Here is a 12,485-nt window from a genome sequence, read left to right as displayed (position 1 = left end):
TAACTCATTGCGTGACAAATATATGTTTTTCTTTACAGAACATTTTCACATGGAGGCAGATTCACTTAAAGCCCCTGATGCAAACCATATCACACCAGCATTCGAAGGTGCGAGTGTCTGTAATTCAAGCCACAAGCACAGTGATGCAGTAAGGCACTGGGAAGTCCATGGATGATGTGCTTTCACACTTAGTGCAACGACTTTTTGACACAGGTACATTTAATTTCCATTCATTAAAAAAAAAAGATATATATATATATAGTGTGTGTGTGTGTGTATATATATTATTATTATTATTATTATTATTTATTTCTTAGCAGACGCCCTTATCCAGGGCGACTTACAATTGTTACAAGATATCACATTATTTTTACATACAATTACCCATTTATACAGTTGGGTTTTTACTGGAGCAATCTAGGTAAAGTACCTTACTCAAGGGTACAGCAGCAGTGTCCTCCACCGGGGATTGAACCCACGACCCTCCGGTCAAGAGTCCAGAGCCCTAACCACTACTCCACACTGCTGCCCAGTATATATATATACAGCTCTGGAAAAAATTAAGAGACCACTGCAAAATTCAGTTTCTCTGGTTTTACTATTTATAGGTATGTATTTGGGTAAAATGAACATTTTTGTTTTATTCTATAAACTACTGACAACATTTCTCCCAAATTCCAAATAAAAGTTGGTCATTTAGAGCATTTATTTGCAGAAAATGACAACTGGTCAAAATAACAAAAAAGATGCAGTGTTGTCAGACCTTGAATAATGCAAAGAAAATAAGTTCATACTAATGTTTTAACTTAGGAAGAGTTCAGAAATCAATATCTGGTGGAATAACCCAGATTTTCAAGCACAGCTTTCATGCGTTTTGGCATGCTCTCCACCAGTCTTTCACATTGATGTTGGGTGACTTTATGCCAAAGCTGCCCGATTCCAGCCTTGCTGAAGCACCCCCAGATCATCACCGATCCTCCACCACATTTCACAGTGGGTGCGAGACACTGTGGCTTGTAGGCCTCTCCAGGTCTCCGTCTAACCATTAGACGACCAGGTGTTGGGCAAAGCTGAAAATTGGACTCATCTGGGGGTGCTTCAGCAAGGCTGGAATCGGGCAGATTTGTCTTTGTGAAGGACGCATGAATCAAGCCAAGTACAAGGTTGTCCTGGAAGAAAACTTGCTTCCTTCTGCTCTGACAATGTTCCCCAACTCTGAGGATTGTTTTTTCCAGCAGGACAATGCTCCATGCCACACAGCCAGGTCAATCAAGGTGTGGATGGAGGACCACCAGATCAAGACCCTGTCATGGCCAGCCCAATCTCCAGACCTGAACCCCATTGAAAACCTCTGGAATGTGATCAAGAGGAAGATGGATGGCCACAAGCCATCAAACAAAGCCAAGCTGCTTGAATTTTTGCGCCAGGAGTGGCATAAAGTCACCCAACATCAATGTGAAAGACTGGTGGAGAGCATGCCAAGACGCATGAAAGCTGTGCTTGAAAATCAGGGTTATTCCACCAAATATTGATTTCTGAACTCTTCCTAAGTTAAAACATTAGTATTGTGTTGTTTAAAAATGAATATGAACTTATTTTCTTTGCATTATTCGAGGTCTGACAACACTGCATCTTTTTTGTTATTTTGACCAGTTGTCATTTTCTGCAAATAAATGCTCTAAATGACCAAATTTTTATTTGGAATTTGGGAGAAATGTTGTCAGTAGTTTATAGAATAAAACAAAAAAAATACCTGTAAATAGTAAAACCAGAGAAATTGATAATTTTGCAGTGGTCTCTTAATTTTTTCCAGAGCTGTGTATATATATATATATATATATATATATATATATATATATATATATATATATATATATATATATATATATATATATATACACAGCTCTGGAAAAAATTCATTCCAGAAAATGTCATTTTGGTTCATGATATTTTACTTTTGGTTGAGAAAAGAAATTTCCTCTAATGTTAGCACACAAGAAAGTATAGAAGGCACTGGAGCATCAGCAAGCTCCGGTTATTTTTCTCATGTTTAAAACATTTAAATATGCTTTTATTTGTAACTGTATTACCTCAGTTTTCAAATACCTGCACAATTTATTCAAATAATAATACATACAATAATAATACATCTGCAATCTGTTTCTCATACAGTACACCTTACTTATTTTACTAAAATAAATAAATACAGCTAGATTGAAAAACTCTGCCTGTCATGCAATACTACTCGATTTCATAGCGAAATTGGATTACAACTCTAACTAGAGTATCTCTCTCTCTCATATATATATATATATATATATATATATATAAAAACTCGCTTACATCAGAATTCAAATCATGCAGTAAGTTTGTAACTTTCATTAGCATGGGCACAACCTTGTTTCTAGCCGTTCAACTCTTCAGTTCATGTTGTATTTCTCCACAAGGGTGAATAATTGTGCTCCTGTTAATTGGATACCTGCTACGAATCACATCATCAGAGCAATCCAGAGGGTCAAATCTGCTGGGTCTTCTCACTCCTCTGGGAGGATCATCTTCCAAGATATCTCCCTCCTCTTGGTGCACAGCCCACACAAGCACACCGAAGCTTCACATTTTCTCCACATAGAGTAATGAACAGGCTACAAACCTGCTTTATATGTTCTCCAAACAGTAAGATAACATGTTGATGAGAAAATTGGTCTCCAAGGGCATGTTATTCTAATGTAATGATGAGTGAAGTTTTTTGATGGTAAATGGCTTTTATGAATCACCCATGAAATACTGTCATGTTAGACACTATTACTCGTATGATAAAGGAGACGGTGAGGTGTATGCATATTGGAGGATATTTGGTACTACACTAGGTCAAAGAAATCTCTGTTTGCAAGCCATGCTTTTAGTCAGTCTTGGACCGGAGGGGTATAATTGTCTCACCCCTTCACTGGCTTCTTTCTTGTGAATAACCAATCAGCTGCTTCCCCTATTGACTGACATGCTTTCATCCAGTAAAATGACCCAGAAAACACTGCTGAGGTGAAATGACCCAGGAAGTGCAAACGGATAACCCGAGAATAAGGCATAGAAACAGAGAGTTTCCTTTAACCTAAAGTACCAGATATAATGTTTTAAAATGAAAATGCAGTACATGCTTGGTGTATACGATGTGTTTCTTTCAAAACTGCTTATTTAAGTCTAATGTTATGAAAATGCAGGTGCAAAACAGGTAAGATTTCTGGAATTATTTGTGTTAAAATGTTAATTATGTGAAAATGTTCTAAGTTTGTCTTTGTCTCTTTTTGCTTCCAGGTGCGACTAGCTGTCACAACTGTAGTGGGGGCCTGGCTTTTGAACCTACGAGACAGATATTTTCTTATTTTCATAAACTAATTCTATTGCTCCTCATTGGCTTCAGTGATAAAATACCTGAAATAAGGTAAAGCCCATAACAAAATATCCACAGCAAAATGTAATATAAAATAAATTGATGACCATGACATATATCTACAGGATTAGAGAATAATTTAGAATTGGCAATGACATGTTTAATCACAGTTTGGTAAGCAATTCTCCCGCTTAATGACACCCCTGTTTATCTCCAGAATCTGATATTCTCCATACTATATTAAGTAATGGTAATACCATGTTTCATGACAATCGGATCCCCAGTTCTGCAGTGAACGCACATACAACTGCCTCCACTATCTCTCTTTCACAGTGGATTTCATCCCAGGTGGGGGCTAATCATTACAGAAATTTTACCTGTTTTGCACCTTCATTAGCTGGATAGTTTTAACAAAACACAATGAAAAATATGTGCTCTGCTACTACATTAGGTTAAAGAAAGTTCTCAGGTGTCCAATAAATCTGTACACTTGCACTTCCTGTGTTGCCTCAGCAGTGTCTTTAAAGTCAGCATGTTTCTGGCTGAAAGCAGTCAAGGGGGGAAGCAGCTGGTTGGTTAAAGAAGCTGTTGAAGGGGTGGGACAGTTTCTCCTTCCAGGCGACCTAGGAAGTGTAACAATATCTGAAAGCATTTCTGAGTGTAGTGACAGATTTCATGTTTTACAATAAAAATACTTAGAGGGGAGGAGATAGAGGAGGCTTGCTTTGGTATCAGTTTTAAATTGTTTCCTTTTATCACCTAGGCTTCTGGCTGCCTGGAAGAAGATTGGTTGCCAGTGGCAACAACAGAATGAAGAAGACTTGAAGGACAAGCTTGACTTTTTGACTTTGCCACCCCCTCACTATCCAACGGGCGAGAGGATATTTCTTCCTCTGTCTCAATGGACATTTTGAGACTGACTCTGACCTATCTAGGACTTCCATTATCATAGATAGTCCAAGCTTAGTGCTAATAGGTTATGTGAAACCAGTTTATTTAATTACCTGACTCTGACTGTGAATGTTTATCATATTAAATTATAATATAATCTGGGTAGGAGAGGATCCCTCATGTCCTTTGTGTTCATCACCTGCAACATTAAGGCACATTTTGACAGGATGTAAGGTGGCTCTTAGCCAAGGACGGTTTACTTGGCGCCATGACCAGGTGCTGCGATGTTTGGCCTTAGCATTGGAAGACAAGCGTAACATGACCAATAAGTTGCCACCTGTTCCATCAAAACATTACACACAAAAGACAACATTCCTCCGCCCAGGAGAGCAACCACCAAGAAAAGGTGTTAAAACCAATCCTCGCCCAGGACAACTGGAAGCTGCTAGAGACTGGAATATGCTGGCAGATGTTGGTCAACGGCTTATTTTTCCACCTGAGATTGCCACCACTAACCTTCGACCAGATATTGTCTTGTGGTCTGGATCAGCACGCCTTGTTCACCTGGTAGAGTTAACAGTGCCATGGGAGGATGCTGTAGATGAGGCGTATGAGAGGAAGAAACTGCGGTATGCTCAACTAGCCACTGAAGCGGAACAGCGAGGATGGAGAGTTCGGGTTTACCCAGTGGAAGTGGGTTGTCGAGGATTTGTGGCACACTCTACAACCCGGTTTCTCAGAGACGTCGGATTCAGTGGCCAAGAGTTGCGTCGCACAGTGAAGAACTTATCTGAAGCAGCAGAGAGGAGCAGCAACTGGCTGTGGTTGAGACGGAAAGATTCTGGCTGGGGACAGGTAAGTAAGCTGGGCTGAGTTGAGTGGGGGACGGAGGGGGGTGATGCTGGGACGCCAGAATCACCGTCGAGCCCTCTTGAGGTGTCGTGGGCTAGTCGATGAAACACTGAGGATGGAAGGTGCCCACTTGAAAACCCCAGAGATGTACCCTACTTAGCTCAATCCAGACGGTTGTCATGCTGATGCGCTGGGGAGGCCGCACTTTGGTTGATCCCCGGAGCCAGCATCGCAGCCGTTGTGTGTGCTGATGCGCCAGGGAGGCAAAATAAGCTGATCCCTGGAGCCAGCATTACACTTCAGCCATTAACACCAGACAGAAGGATATCTACATCATCACATGGAAGGAAACGTAAATGGATGGAGACGCATATGGATCACATTAGTTTACTGTAAAGCTACGTCTTAGTTGGTGCTTATCTTGGCGAGAGCCGAGTTCAAATCAGCATGAAGTTTTAACATCTACTCTCGTGTAATGGAAATCGGTTGCCAGTGGCAACAACAGAATGAAGAAGACTTGAAGGACAAGCTTGACTTTTTGACTTTGCCACCCCCTCACTATCCAACGGGCGAGAGGATATTTCTTCCTCTGTCTCAATGGACATTTTGAGACTGACTCTGACCTATCTAGGACTTCCATTATCATAGATAGTCCAAGCTTAGTGCTAATAGGTTATGTGAAACCAGTTTATTTAATTACCTGACTCTGACTGTGAATGTTTATCATATTAAATTATAATATAACATATATTTAGGGTCTTCAAAAAGTTATTTAGGAAAAAAAAGATTTGAAGAAAAGGCCAGAGGTTTTAAAGTACACTGTAAAAAAGATTTAGTGGAGAGTACTCCACTATATAACTCTCACTTATTTTTATTTGTTTTATCTCATTTTGGTTTGAGAAGTGGGTCAGATGTCAGGTGCCATCATATTTGTTGTGAATAACCCCTTTGTGAACATTATACAATTACATCAGCCCAGTTCAGCTCAGTTTTAGATGATCTGTTCTGTCCTTTCTTCATAATTTCTTCTTGCTCCTTTCTGCAACGAGAGTACTGGCAAATTGTGAATTTAATTTATGTTGGATATTTGTTTAAAGGTAGTGTAGATTTCTTAGGAGCCTTCTTTTTAATTTGATTGTGTTTCTAAATCCACACATTTGAACCCAAAGTTTATTCTTAACTAGAAAGAGCAGTTAAAGGGTTCTTGGCAGATAGTTTCACTGCTGACTGACTGATCCCAGAGTCTCAGGACTGACTCCCAATTCCTAGAAGTGGTTTGTTTTTCATTTCATGGCCTCGGGGAAGGCGAGTTTTGTGCTGAAGTGTGAGGTGCTTATTTGGTGTGGACTAACTGGGGTTCAGTTGTGATCAACAGGTGAAGAACAACCAGCAGCAATGCATTGTGTTACCATTACTGTGTCCTGCGCTGTCTGTATCGCAGAGTTTTAAACATCCTGCCAGCGCTTTTAACATTTTTATCCACACATCATGGGAAATCAACTGGGGAACACATTTCTCAACATTTACTCGGGAGAGTTGGCGGAGAGAAATAAAGTTATGATGCTCCCTCCTCCAAAATGCTGGTTTTCTGTTTCCACGACATCACTCATTTCCATCACCAGCACTGTTGCAGGAGGGAGCGTGATCTGGATACACTGCAATCCTTGCAAGAAACTGCTTTTTCTCCGAACAAACATTCCAAAGTAGAAGTTTCCCTAGAATTCCCTAGTCGATTTACCAATGTTGTGTGATTAAAAAATATTGAAACAATGGGGATTATGTAAAGAAAATATAAATGCTGTGATATGAATAAACTGGATGTAGCAGGCTATTAGCTTGCATGCCTGTCATATCTTAAGAGTTTGAATGTGGCTCGGGTCTATGCAATGACTGTGTTGGTCTCAACTCAAACCCAATTGAAAGGCTCTTCTTTAGAGAGCTCCCTCGCTAGCTTGCAGTGGGTATTCAGGTCATTATTGAGGTGCAGTCTCATGGGAAACCCATTCTGTGACTGTAGCCCGCGCCACCTTTCATGAGCATTAAACAGAAAGACTCATTTCATCACCCTCTAATATACCTGTCCCCTGGGTTGGTTTAAGCATAGGGCTGTTCAAACCAAAAATGGGCCCGATATTGTGCCAAAGAGAGCTTATCCCACTACCACAGTGTGACGGGTACACCCCACCCCTGTGTGTAGATGTATTATTTTGTATTTGTGTTGTGTTATTATTATTTTAATCTATGGTTTGGTATTTTAAGAACACAATGTTTTGTTTTTGTTAGAGACATGAGTCGGGAGAAAAGAAACTAAAAGGAAACAATTGCTACCTATGCTGGTTTTACACCAGCACGATACTTGTTTGGTTTGTGTCTGTTCTGCCTGTTTATTTTGGCCACTGTGCCGTTTTGTTTTGTGTAAAGTGTTTCTGTTTTGTTTAAATCTTTTATTTCTTATTAAGCTTGTGCCTCAGCGCTTCCATCCTCCAGTGTTGTTGTCTGTCTACTTCCTGGTCTGACGTCAACCACAAGCCATCTGGGTCACACACAGCCTGCCCCTTTCATTTCTAGCTTTTTATTTGATCTTAGAAACCAAATGTTCTTGCTAATGAAACCTTACAAGCAGCGGCCTTTACATGCTAGTTTTAATAGTGCCTCAAGGCTGATTGAAAACCAACTTTCCACTGGACATTGTAGTTGACAAATGAGTCTTCATGCTGGCTGCGAAACACAGTCATTAATAGATAAATTACAGAGCTTTTCATGCCGAGGTACATAATTACTTAGATCCTTAGGGCAGGTCTTTCACTTCTGACTTTCTGTTGAGATGTATTTGATCTTATTTTGCTGTACAGCTGTGAGGAGCTCAAAGGAACACTGCACCTTCTGTTACTCTGTGTGGATAAATTACAGAGCACAAAAACTAAGGCTGACCCTGCTGAGATTTCTAAATCCTTACCTGGGTCATTCCTAGAGGTGTATCGATGAAGCATGATACTTTCTTTACATGATTTAACAGAGGTATGTATCATTTGTATTGTTATACAAGACTAATAGCACAACATAGCTCACTATAGTTCACCAAATCGTTCTTGAATGAAGAGCAAGTGTGTTCTTTAGTATGTATACATACAGTACCCTGCCTATCTCAATTAATGTTTGTCTTTTTATAAAAAGTCCATCATTAAAATGATGATTTGATCATCCTCTGCATCATGCAATCAGCCCATCAGGAACGTGTATCATATTGTGACCTGCATATGGAGATGCATATCATATCGTGACATTCGTGTTACACTCCATGTCATTGTCTATCCTGTGTGCAACAGTGTGTCTCAAAAGCACAGAACTGTTCAGACAGACACATACTTGGAGAAATGTAATTGTACAGTTCAGCATGTACGTAGTTTCTTCAGAACAGATACAACGCTGGAACCTGTGGCACCCTTGTAGTTCGGTCGTGTTCTTTATTTAGAATCAGCTGACCCTGTGTCATTATTCATTTGTGCCATGGTCACCATTCCTAAAACCATTCACAAGTTATTACCATTTCAAACTTCTCGGTGACTGTCTTTACCTTGACTTGTAGGCATTCGCTTTGCCTTGTTCAGAGTTATAAAAATTCAAATAAAACATGGAAAGACCACTGTAATGAATTATTGGATCGGTTTCCACAGAGTAATTTAAAACAAGTATGTCAAATCATCCACCCCCCGCCACAATCAGAGCTCTCCTACGATGACCATGACATATCGACAATATTACAGAATAAGAATTAGCAATGACATGTTTTAAAATCACGATTTGATAAGCAATTCTCCAGATTAATCCAAAATGTGTGACAAAATTGAAAAATTGATGACCATGACGTAAATCTACAAGATTAGAGAATAGTATAGAATTGGCAATTACATGTTTTTCTTTTAAATACTATTTGTTATTTTCCATTTTGCAGAACAAAGTAACAGAACAATACAAAGGAAACACTGTACAAACACAAGATGAAAAAAATATATATAACAAAAAATAAATGTAAAAATTGAGAGATTAAAATTGACAAATAGAACTTCAACTTTTAGAAGTTCAACTTGTCTTATAATCTTTTAATGGCTGTAACCTCTGCAAGATTCCTTCCTCTTAACTATAATATATTAGGGTCAACATGTCTGAAAGGAAGTCTTTCCATGTAGTCTATATAAGGTTGCCATATGTTTGTCTTATTCCTTATTGCATAAGTTCTTTTTTCCAGAGGTAGACAATTGTTAATTTCAGCATACCACAGTGAAACCAGGAGAGGGGAGTCTAGCTTCCACTTCAGAGTTATACATTTTTTCGCAATAGCCAGTGCCAGGTCAGTACATTTTATTTCATGTCTATCTGTGAGCTGAACACCAGAAAAGTTCCCTAGCAAACAGATCTGAGGGTCCACTGGAAAAGGAACACCAGGAATCAGTGACAAAGTGTCACAAACCTCCTGCCAGAACCGCAGGAGTTTAGAACATTGCCAAGTGGCATGTATAAATGTGCCCTCCTTTACCCCACATCTAAAACACACTGACGATATATCAGGGTTACCACATCCCCTCGTCAATGGAGATTTCCAGATCTATCTCCCACTTAGTTCGTGAGGAATGCAGGTTTGGTTTTGGATTCCTTGCATGAGTATATTGTTGACTCTAGATATAGATTTACAAGATAATTGGTCCTGATGAAAAAGGGATTGAATCTCTGACATATTGAGCATCCTCAACTGGCCTTTTAATGTTGTTTTAATGAAATTTCGCAATTGTAAAAAGCAAAAAAAATGTTTGTTAGATAGTTGAAACTTACCTCGCAATTGTTCAAAGGGCATAAGCATGCCATCCTGATAGCAATGTTCTAAGCGGGTAATCCCTTTCTTGGCAGTGACATATTTAATCACAGTTTAATAAGCAATTCTCCCGCTGAATGACCTTATATTCCCAGAATCCAATATTCTCAATAACCTATGCTAAATAACATGAATACCAAGTTCCATGACAATTGGATAAGCGGCTCTTCAGAGATGTAAAGGGGATAATTGCTTGAAGCAGTGTAGCATGGGGAAGAGACAGTTATGACAACTGATGAGAAGAAATGAAGAAACAGGAACTGTCAGAATTTGAAAATCCTGCCTGAGGTGTAAGGCAAGGGAAATGTCACTGTGAATTGTCTTTTTGACCTTTGCTTCAATAACCTTTGCCATTCACAGTTGACTTATAATTCCTTCTTCAAAAGTCCAGTGGGAATGTTCTACATGATAGGGGATTTTAGATTGAGGTTAAAAGGTTAGTTAAGTTCAGTTTCAGCAACTATACTCTTAAGAACATTTACTAATGAGAGGAGACCATTCGGCTCATCAAAGCTTCACGGTTCCTATTAGCTGGATGCTCTCATAGGATCCCAGTGATTCAGCAGCAACAACATAATTAGGTAGCCCATTCCATACCCTCATCACTCTCTGTGTGAAGAAGTCTCCCTCCCTCTATCAAGTCTATTTCCACTTAGTTTCCAGCTGTGTCCTCTGGTCCTGGTTTCTGTGCTGTGATTTAAGATTTGAAACCAACAAGGCCCCACCTAATTCTTCTTTGTTCTAGGCTAAACAGATTCGGTTCTATCGTTTTCAAAGCTCCTAGTATGTTTGCTGTATGTTTTTTTCTTCAGTTCTCTTCAGTGGAACATCCTGTGCTTGGATGTTGAGAACTGATTTTTAGGACGTTGTCGTAAAAAATCCTTCCGGCCATCAGCCGAGATATAACAGAGAGCACATCATACAGCACATGGAACTCCTGCTCAACACACTCTACAGGGCTTGCTCAACTAGTCCAATAATAAAGTGACAGTGGCCTCGCATGTTTTATGATTGTAAAATAACTGAAGCCTGTACGGAAGTACAGTCGTGGTTGTCATCCATTACCATGAATGACATTTTAGACCATTAATAAATTGTTATTTTTGATAAACATGTTCACAAATACTGGGTCTCTGGTAAGTTAGGACCCTAAGCAATGTCATATATTCTGCCGATTAAGAAGTTCTGTGTTGGATCAGGCTGCCACACCTGTAGACTGTCTGCACCACATACATGTGTTCCTCATTCCATAATGACATTTGAAAAGCAATAGAGATCAATAGTAACAGTTATGCCTGACTTAGAGGACAACCTATATATTTATCGGGACAAAAATGCGTTGTCAAAAGCTTTTTGTTTTTCCATTTGTTCCAGTGTTTGAACTAGGCTGAGCTGATCAAAACGTTTTTCTGAAGATGATCCTGACCAGCCTCCTGAAATCACAATCTCCAGCACACCCCATTTTTCTGGCTGCTGTCATTAGAGGCAGCTCAGGGTAAACACTGAAGCCTCACCTTGTGGCCATTGGAAACATGCTGTCTAACCCTGATGCATGCCAAGCATCTGAAAAGGTAAAGCCAACCAAAACCATTTCCGGAACTAGGGTGGAACAGCTGTCCAAACCATGCTGATACGATAACCAACAGCTAGAAGCATTGGTTCATTACACTTAAATGATACTATCAGGAAGCAACACCCATACAATTAGCCAGCATGTTTACTGTTCACAAAACAGTTTGACATGTTCAATACTGAATGTTTATATAACCAAATGTTCCTAACAAGTGAACTGGAAAACAAACCACAGCTTGAAAATCAGGGTGTCAGAGACAAATAAGTTTTTACAGCTTTGTTTACTGCTTTTGTGTGACTAACAAATAAAGTAGTTTGTTTTCAACTAAAGCAAGTAAATAAAACGTGTCTAATCCAGCACCTCTACATACTGGCATTCTGTATAATTCAGCATCATTTTTGGGTCCCGACCGAATCCCTATTGAAATGAATGATGTGATCCCCTCTATAATCCCTATTGAAATGAATGATGTGATCCCCTCTACAATCCCTATTGAAATGAATAGTGTGATCCCTCTACAATCCCTATTGAAATGAATGGTGTGCTCCCCTCTACAATCCCTATTGAAAAGAATGGTGTGCTCCCCTCTACAATCCCTATTGAAAAGAATGGTGTGCTCCCCTCTACAATCCCTATTGAAATGAATGATGTGATCCCCTCTACAATCCCTATTGAAATGAATAGTGTGATCCCTCTACAATCCCTATTGAAATGAATGATGTGATCCCCTCTACAATCCCTATTGAAATGAATGGTGTGCTCCCCTCTATAATCCCTATTGAAATGAATGGTGTGATCCCCTCTACAATCCCTATTGAAATGAATGGCGTGATCCCCTCTACTATCCCTATTGAAATGAATGATGTGATCCCCTCTATAATCCCTATTGAAATGAATGATGTGATCCCCTCTATAAT

At 39.5% G+C, this 12,485-nt stretch overlaps 1 pseudogene; it reads left to right on the top strand.

Moving 5' to 3' along the window:
• LOC131740169 (dynein axonemal assembly factor 5-like) overlaps nucleotides 1-12,485 on the top strand; it is a 41,492-nt pseudogene that overhangs the window by 4,464 nt on the left and 24,543 nt on the right.

The sequence above is a fragment of the Acipenser ruthenus genome, chromosome 13 (genome assembly GCF_902713425.1).
Source record: "Acipenser ruthenus chromosome 13, fAciRut3.2 maternal haplotype, whole genome shotgun sequence".
In the NCBI taxonomy this organism is placed as follows: domain Eukaryota; kingdom Metazoa; phylum Chordata; class Actinopteri; order Acipenseriformes; family Acipenseridae; genus Acipenser; species Acipenser ruthenus.
This window is presented reverse-complemented; position numbering and strand designations above follow the sequence as displayed.